Raw genomic sequence first — 9,589 nt, 5'->3', positions numbered from 1 at the left:
AAGGAATTTACAGAAGAATAAAATTGGGTTGGAGTGCATACGGCAGGCATTGCGAAATCCTTACTAGGAGTTTACCACTGTCGTTGAAAAGAAAAGTGTACAATCATTGCATTCTACCGGTGCTAACATATGGGGCAGAAACTTGGAGGTTAACAAAGAAGCTCGAGAACAAGTTAAGGAACGCACAAAGAGCAATGGAACGAAAAACCTTAGGAGTAACGTTAAGAGACAGGAAGAGAGCGGTGTGGATCAGAGAACAAACGGGGATAGACGATATTCTAGTTGACATTAAGCGGAAGAAATGGAGCTGGGCAGGCCATGTAATGCGTAGGATGGACAACCGGTGGACCATTAGGGTTACAGAATGGATACCAAGGGAAGGGAAGTGCGGTCGAGGATGGCAGAAAACCAAATGGGATGATGAAGTTAGGAAATTCGCAGGCGCAAGTTGGAATACGCTAGCGCAAGACAGGGATAATTGGAGATCGCAGGGAGGCCTTCGTTCTGCAGTGGACATAAATATAGGCTGATGATGTTGATGATGATGATTCAATGACGATGACAACACGACGACGTAGCAGTTGGTTGCTGTTACTAGAAAGCAATAACGCCTTCATTGCTTTTTTAACAGCGGAGCGAACGGCGGAGCGAACAGCGGAGCGAACAGCGGAGCGAACAGCGGAGCGAACACGAAATGTGGGCCGATCCTGGCGGTAGGGCAGAAAGGGTCCAAGCGCAATAGCACATACCCCTGTGAACTAGCGAAGCTGAGCCTGGCTACGTCTAGTTAAGCATGGTTGGGACTGCTTAAGTTTAGTAAGTCATTAATAGCCAGTCAATAGCCAATCAATTGCTAATTGATAATCAATCAATAGTCAATAAATTCCGCAGAATCCCAGGGATGGCTTGGTAGTGCTTAGCAGAGCCCAAATACGTCGACAATGCCTTGCGATAGCCAATCAATAGCCAATCAATAGCACAAATAATGATCAAATTCCGGAAAATCTGGAGATGACTTGGTAGTGCATAGCCTAGCCCAAAACCCAGGACTAGCGTCGCTGTCAGTTTAGCATTGCGCCTCCAGTGCAAGCTACGATATTTTTTCCTTTCTTGCTTCGCTTTAGTCCTATTATCTACCACCGCCCCAAAACGGTGCGGAATACTCTAGTAGAGAGCGTGACGTAACTGTTAGGTCATAGCAGCAGCCAACTTTTACGCCATGCCTGGTCACTTTTTCGACATTGTCTTTTCCAAGTGTTTATAGCTATCATATAACAAGTGATGAATGTGACTGAACATAATTTTACCCAATGCGGCTGCAAAACCGCGTTAACGTCGCGGCGGAATTTCGTAGGTGCGTATCCCACGGAATTTCTCTCACGATCGCTCTAAGCATAACTCCGGACCTTCCATGTTGCCGGTTTTATATTGTGTTATCGTAACCAGCAAGAAACAAAATTCTGAACGAGATTAGCATATAACAAAAACAATAGGGTAGAACTCATCTCACTATGACTGTCGGGGGCAATGCGAAGAGCGGTCCAGCAATGTAGCGACAAACCATATTCCTTAAGTGACGTTTATTTAACGCTTGTATTGGTAATTATAGTTTCGTTGCTTCGGCTAAATACCATTACTCGGACATCGTCTCCCTTCGCTACGGCACTCGCTTGCCGAGGTCGCTATCAGCATGGAGACATGACGACAACTGTATGGACGCCGATGCAGTGACGATGAAATGACGAAGGAATGATGTTGATCCTACGACAAAGGCGTATAACGGCGATGGCATGACGACAATGAGATGTACATTCCTAAATTGTCGCGATGAGATAGCGCCAACTACTGGACAACGACGACATGGGCAGACTGACATGAAGACGACTGTATGGAGACAGCCGGATGAAGAGGCGTGAATGACTGCGATGGCGCGACTAATACGCCATGACAACGATATTATAACAAAGGATGCATGATGACAATGAAATGACGACGATGGCCCGACAACGGTGGCGTAATTACAATAGAGTGACAAACTAGGATTGACGTCGATAGATGGACGAAAGTTGTGTGACGACGACGACACGACGAGCATGGGATTACGATTCTGAAATGATCACGATGGTTAAGCTACAGCGTGACGAGTATGGTATGATGACAGCGTCATCCCGACGACGGCATGACAACGGCATGAGGACACTGGGATGACGACGAGTTAATGATCACAATAGCGTGACGCGACTAGATAACGAAACATGTATGACGATGATGGCATGACGAAAGTCGGATGACGAAGCTGTAGTGATGATGAAGGCTCGACCACAACAGTACAATGAAACTGGATGAACAAGCGACGACACCATGCAAGACAGTATGACGTCAACGCTGTGGCAAAGGACGCGTGACATCTTCTATTCGACGACGACGCAATGACGATGATGACACGACAATGACGGAATTATCACGATTGAATGACGATAGCATTATAACCATATAATGACGAACAATTATTGACGTCGATGAATCGACGAAAGTGGTATTATGACGACGCATGACAACAATGGGATGACAATACTGAAGTGATGACGGCGGTGAAACGACAGCGCAACGACGATAACATGATGAGAGACGGATGTCGAAGTTTAAATGATGACGATGGAAGGAGCGCAATGGGATCCCGATGACGGTATGAAATCGAGTATATGACGACGATATGCAGTAAATAGTTGGACGGAAACCCGTCTGGTCGGGAATCTGCAGGACAACAATTGAAACGGACACCGACCACGACAGTTTAAAAATGTTTTTTTTTATATTTTTTAAACTTTCTTGGTCGGTCTCCTATTAAATTGTTGTCATGACGACGATATAATGACGATGCAATGATGACGAGGGTATAATAACAATATGAGGACAAAGGGATGACGACGAGTGCATACTAATGGCTATTGGATGACTGCCTCACTTAAACCTGCATGTCGACAATTGCGTGACGACATCGGCATGACGAGAGTCGGATGACGAAGCTGCAGTGACGATGATGGCACACGCGCGATGGCATAACGACGACAGTGAGAAAAGAGAGGCATGATGGCAGCTATCTGCCGATGATCACATGACAAGAGTGCCATAATGACGACTGAATGATGACAGTATGATTACAATGCCATGACGAAGAAAGATCAATGGAACGACTAAGGCGATATAACGAAGACGGCGTGACAATTGGATGAAGTTGGTGAAGTGATGACAATAATAAAACAACCGCGTGACGAAGACTGTGTGACGACCATGGCGTGATGACAACGGCGTGACGCGAGTTGGATGACCAAGCCGAAATGACAACGTTGTAAAAACCACGGTGGCGTCACGACCCCGAACACATACCTAGTGGCCCAAGCTATCAGGCAACTTGAACCACTGGATCGAAGTAGAATGCGTGACAAAAGCATGACAACAGAAAATGGAATGCAAAATAGAATGACGACACGACCACTGAACGGCCACAACGGCACCACTATGGCGGTGTCATAACGAACGCATGACGACTGTATGAAGATGATGGCGTCAAGATGGCGGCATGGCCAGTGTCAGATGAAAGAGCTAGAATGACCGCGACGCACTCACAAACACGAGCCCGTACCTTATGGCCCAAACTATTAAGCAACTTGGGAGACTGGGTTAGGGTAGAAGGCGCGACGGCGTGAAGATAGTAAGAGTGTCACGCGCCATTCCCGCATTCTGAAGACCGCGGCCAGCAGGACGACGAAAATGACGATGGAAGTAGCATGTTCGTGGCTGTTGTTATTGTGCCATCTTGGCTGTGACTTCTCTGTATATATTTTGCAAATATAAGTTTGCCTACTCTCTGTCCACGTCAGAATATCACGAAGCTTGAATGACTGCAATGAAACGACCACGACGGCACCACGTCCAGGAGCACATACCTACTGGCTTAAACAGGTTGCAACTTGGGCCAGTAGGTCGGTGTAAGAGGATAGATAGATAGATAGATAGATAGATAGATAGATAGATAGATAGATAGATAGATACGCATATACTCGACAGTTCGCGTTCAGGGAGTTTCCGTCTAATTTGTTTGCGCAATGCCCGGCTCGGCATAACCAAAGCGTTAATGCCGTCATAGGAAGCGGAAGGGGGACGGCTGCGCGTGCATGTGTACGAGTGGCGCATCTTCTTGTTTAGGGTTGCCTTTAGTCACATTCCATCGTCACTGGTCGCCTGTCTATCAGGGTGCCCAATACCAGCTTGCTATCCCACCACTTAAGCATTTCGAGCCTAGCTATGCGGCCTTCTTTCTACGTATGGCATATAGGGCACAGCGAAAGCGGACGTCATCAGAATGTTCCGTCTGCGAGTCTATAGTTATCGGGGACAATGGGTGGCTTATCACTGTACTCCGCATGGCAGCGATCAACCAGACACGGAATGGTATTAAACTGCACATTCTCGCCCTGTAGTGGGATATTTACTAGGACAACGCCACTATCGTGGCAAAGCAAAAGAACGCTTCTTCTTGGCACTTGCTGGAATCGCACATTATCCAATCAGCGATGACCCGTACAGCAGAAAATATGCCATTCGTTTACGCACACTACTTGCGTCATGTGTTGTGTACATAAGTAACAACGTTAGCTTGTCCTACTTGGTGAACAAGGACCCTCTACACGGTTCCGAAACGTCTATCCTTCTTCAGACTAGGTCCGTGGCCGTGATGCACTTAAGTGCACGTATGTAAGTACATTTAAGGCGTCTATACCCACCGTGTCACAGTGACACCCATTCTGGGAGGACAGTCATGAATGGGCAGATTTCCAGTGGCTCGATGACTGGGCAGGCCAAATACAGGAAATAAAAAAAGAAGAAATTGGCTGAGGTTTCACTCTTGTAAACCTAGTTATCACGAACGGAAGGTCTGTTTGGCTTGGTTTTGCAAAGACTATGCACACAGTGTTTCATTACCGCAAGCTTCCGCGCTTGGTAAGGTTCTCTATAAGGTGCTAATCTCGCCTCCCTATGCACATTAAAAAAAATTAGTCTTTTTGAATCACGTATTGCTTAATATCTTATTCTGTCTTTGCGGAATTTACATAAAAGTTTCATATATATTTCAAGTTCCTCGAATAAAACCAAGGCGTTAACGTAAACGCACCGAGGCTAACTACCAATCATGAGCTCCCGTTTTCTTGCCTTGCTATCAAAACAATAATTTGCCCTTCAAGTACAAACATTGCCCATTCAAGTACAAAGTCATTTGTTGCATCATGGCGTATGGTAAAACTGGAACTTATTCATTGCTCTTTCTCTCTCAACTTGCGACAAAACATGCGTTGCACTGATTCATCTTCCGTCATATCGACACTTCTTGCCTTTGACTGGATGTTTATTGAGGCTCCATAAAAGATTTTTATTCCTGTCCTTTCCAAAAGCTAGTTATGCTTACTTCCTGCTTTAATGCTAAGCTAGGCAAATGACTGAAAACACAGCTCGTACATAACCATTTCTTTTTTGTCTCTTAGTCCTTGCTGCTTTTTAATCCAGTCTTTTCCTCGTGTTTGCTTTCTGCCGTCCCATAAGCTGAACGTTCTCGAGGAGTCGCCTGCCAGAAACAGCTGCAGCGTAGATGACACGTCCATTCACGCCTTCACTCCTTCTCTTAAGCACGTGCTGCTTCGCTATTCTGATGCGCGTAGCTCCACTAGGAAAAAAAAGCCAGCGTGAGCATTTGAATAAACCACGCGAACACCTTGAAAGCATTCACAAAGAGCCTCAAGACTAAATCCTAAATTGCCCGGCCGCAGGTCCTGCACATGAATATCTAATAGCCCCATTTCAGGCGGCGGCTTCTCCAATATGGCGAGCAATACAGCTTCGGGCAGAGCGGCGGATAAATCGTAAAACATTAGCATCCAGTTATTCGTACATCAAAAGTGCAAGAAGGTACTTATGCCCCCGTTGAGAGCATCTTCAAAATTTTTTCTCTCGGTAACATTTTTCCCATTTCTCTCCCCGCAATACTTTAAGTAGTATAATATTTTGCTTTTATACTGTATAATAAACAGACTGAATCAATCTTCTACTCGAGTATGAATGCAGTAAGAAAGAGAAAAATGCTTCTGGTATAGTCTCGCACATAAGTGAAACTGCGCAAAAAATTTGTTGACAGCTCATGTACAGATGCCCTGGATAATATAAAGAAATCACCACATATCCACGACGTGAATGATGAAGAGTGGGCGAAGCACCGGGGATCATTCGGGCAAAACGCCGGAAGCGTTCTCCGGAAGCCGGAGCTTGGCGTACATATACTGTACATATATATATTGTACATGCGTGCAGTACACATGTACACATGTACATGCTCTGGTATATGCAGTATACATGCAAACCAGAGTTACAGACAACGAACAACTACGAGGGACAAGGCTCGGCCCTAAGGTGCCTCGCCCCTGAAAGCCCAACACAGGAGTACCACCACTCTGAGTGTCATGTCGCCTTCTTTGCAGGTAAACTCCGCGGGGACTTCTAGCTTCCGATGAAGTTAACTCTCTCGATGTAGTTTAAACACATACACACACATACATACATACATGCATACACACACACACACACACACACACCACACACACACACACACACACACACACACACACACACACACACACACACACACACACACACACACACACACACACACACACACACACACACACACACACACACACACACACACACACACACACACACATACATACATACATACATACATACATACATACATACATACATACATACATACATACATACATACATACATACATACATACATACATACATACCCTTACAAAAATTTTTGTTGAGAATGCATTGAAATATCATTGGTCAATGTTGAGTATCGTATTGAGCATTCATTGGGAGTTTGTTGGGATATCATTGAGCAAAGTGTTGAGGGCTCTTGAATATTGGCCACTGAAATTGTATTGAAACACAATTGGGCAAGTCAATGTTGAATAGTTGTTGAGTTAGTATTGAAAGCACATTGTGCTTAGACATATCATTGTGTAATTTCGGTTGAATTTCTGTTGGGTTTCCATTGATGCAGTCTTGAAATGCTGTTGTGATTGTTCTGTTGACCATTTGTTGAGTGATTATTGACACAGCATTGAAAAGTACATTGTGCGCCTGTTGAGATGGCATTGATATTTCGAAAATTGCCACTGAAATATCATTGATATTTTGTTGGGCTTGTGGCATTCTAGTGCACTTAATTTTGAAATTGCTTTGCTATTTGCACTTGCATGCCCTGGTGCCTCTTCACATAACTTTCCCTAATCCGAACGGAAGCAAAGGAGCGACTGACATATTTCATGTACCCTAATATGTAATATAGCGTGCACATTACAGTATATAAGGCACAACTATATGAAACCTGAAGACATACGCTAGTGCCTACAGTGCTATTAAGTGTAAGGAAGCAGACCTATAGCACACATGCTCAAAAAATGTTGCAAAAGTGTACACATGCCTAGTTAAACTTGCACAATTTTTTCTGGAAGATATACAACACCACCTGCACTTACAACATAAAAAAGCTTCCTGTGCCTGTACAGCACAGCACAAAGCAGGGTCATGAGAACTGAAAAGTAGAACTTTGTGGGTTTAAAACTACGATGATGATGGATGAAATTGATAAATTTTACAAAGTTATCCCTCTTATTAGCTACCTAAGGGACTCCTTGAACTTGACCTAAAAAGATGTACAGCAATGTTAAAAACAAACAGAAGATGGAAACCTATAAGCCTTCTTGCAGGAATAAACAATGCAAATAGCCTTATGTGTCACAATTTTACGAGCACTTTGGCAATTTGGTGTATGTACAGACTTGACAAACAGCAGCTCAAACAGAGATGCGAACACTGAAATAAGATAAGAATACACACGAATGCTCACTCAACTTGAAGTTTATTACAGCAGAAAGAATTATATTTCACAATTACAGCAGAAAAAAAATATATTTTGTAAAAACAACAGTCAAGTGACTCAAAGGCAGACCTTAAGCATACCCTTGTAACTAACTTTGAACACATGAACTCTTGGCTTGCATGCATAAATACAAAAATGAAGACCACTGTATACCTTACAGTAAAATGCTTCACACACCCAGTAAACACTCACAGAAGGTTTTGCGGCTGCCTGTGAGTAGGCAAAATAACAAGTAAACTGGAAACAAATGACTTCATGTATATATATACAAAACACCTGAATCGTGTTTTTCAGAGGTAAACTTCTAAAACATTTGTGCTGTAAAAGCAGCTTACCTCCCTGGCATAAGTCAACAACTGCACAGTATTTCAAGACAGTAGAGGCTTGGGCTAGTCGGTGCATACTTGAGAGGGAAACAGCGCAAAAAAACACAAGACAAGAAGGGACAAGAAGCGCTGGTGTGTGTCTCCCTTGTCGAGTTTTTTCGCGCTGTTTCCCTCTCGAGTGTGAACAGTATTTAATTTTTTGTGTTACTTTTGGGAGCGGAAGAGTTTCCTGGTGGCATTTTCTAATTTAGTGAGCTCATCAGTGAATTTTTTTCTGGACTTGAACAAAGCTAATGAAATCATTTCTTTGGGCCTTTTTCACCCTACATAGCAACTAACTGGTACCTCGGTCAATAAAAAGCTAATGCAAGGCTAATAGTTTCAATGATATAATGAAGTGACATAAAATACACAGACAACTGGAGTGACACACAATAACGCAATTCCCAACAGTGAAATAAATGGTCACCTGCATCATCAAAGAGCCTAGAACGACTCATTATAAAGCATGAGAAAAAATTTCAATAACTGTACAGCCAGATTGGAGAGCTAGTAAAAAACGCAAATAAATGCACATACAAAACACCATTTACCACACTTGCGCACATAAATATATATAATTCCACCAGCATTTCGCTGCATAAAATATATAAAAGTTGTGACAAAGCAGTAACTGAAAGATGGAAGGAGCTGCACTACCCATGTTGAAAAAAAATATCGAAAGTGACATACATGCATATTTAATCTGACAGAAAACGTCTTTCCAAGCTATATAATACAAAAACTGTACAACAACGTTAAGAACAAACGAGATGAGAAGCTATACCATTCTTGCAGAAGTGAATAGTGCAAATAACTTCATGTATCTCAATTTTACGGATACTTTGGTAATTTGGTGTGTGTACATACTTTACAAACAGCTCAAACAAAGATGAGAACGGTGAAATAATGTAGGAACACACAATAATGCTGACTCAACTAGAAGTTTGTTCGTGACGACAAAGATATTTAGCACACTGGCCAACTTGACAAAGAAATAGCCATGCATGCGTGGCAGACAGCCCGGTACAACAAAAAAAAGGAACGAAAGACGTGTTTTGTAGTATAAATATGCAGGTAAAAAAAAACAGTGAAAGATGTCCTATAAGTGATACCACCAAACAAGGAGAGCTCTTTTAAAAATCCCAACTCTTTCCCATTAAGAGCAACAGATAGCTTATGCATTTGTCTTCTTTGCAATCAATAAATAAGGCTTCCA

Source organism: Dermacentor silvarum, chromosome 4, assembly GCF_013339745.2.
Source record: "Dermacentor silvarum isolate Dsil-2018 chromosome 4, BIME_Dsil_1.4, whole genome shotgun sequence".
Lineage (NCBI taxonomy): Eukaryota > Metazoa > Arthropoda > Arachnida > Ixodida > Ixodidae > Dermacentor > Dermacentor silvarum.
Note: the sequence above shows the minus strand (reverse complement) of the source record.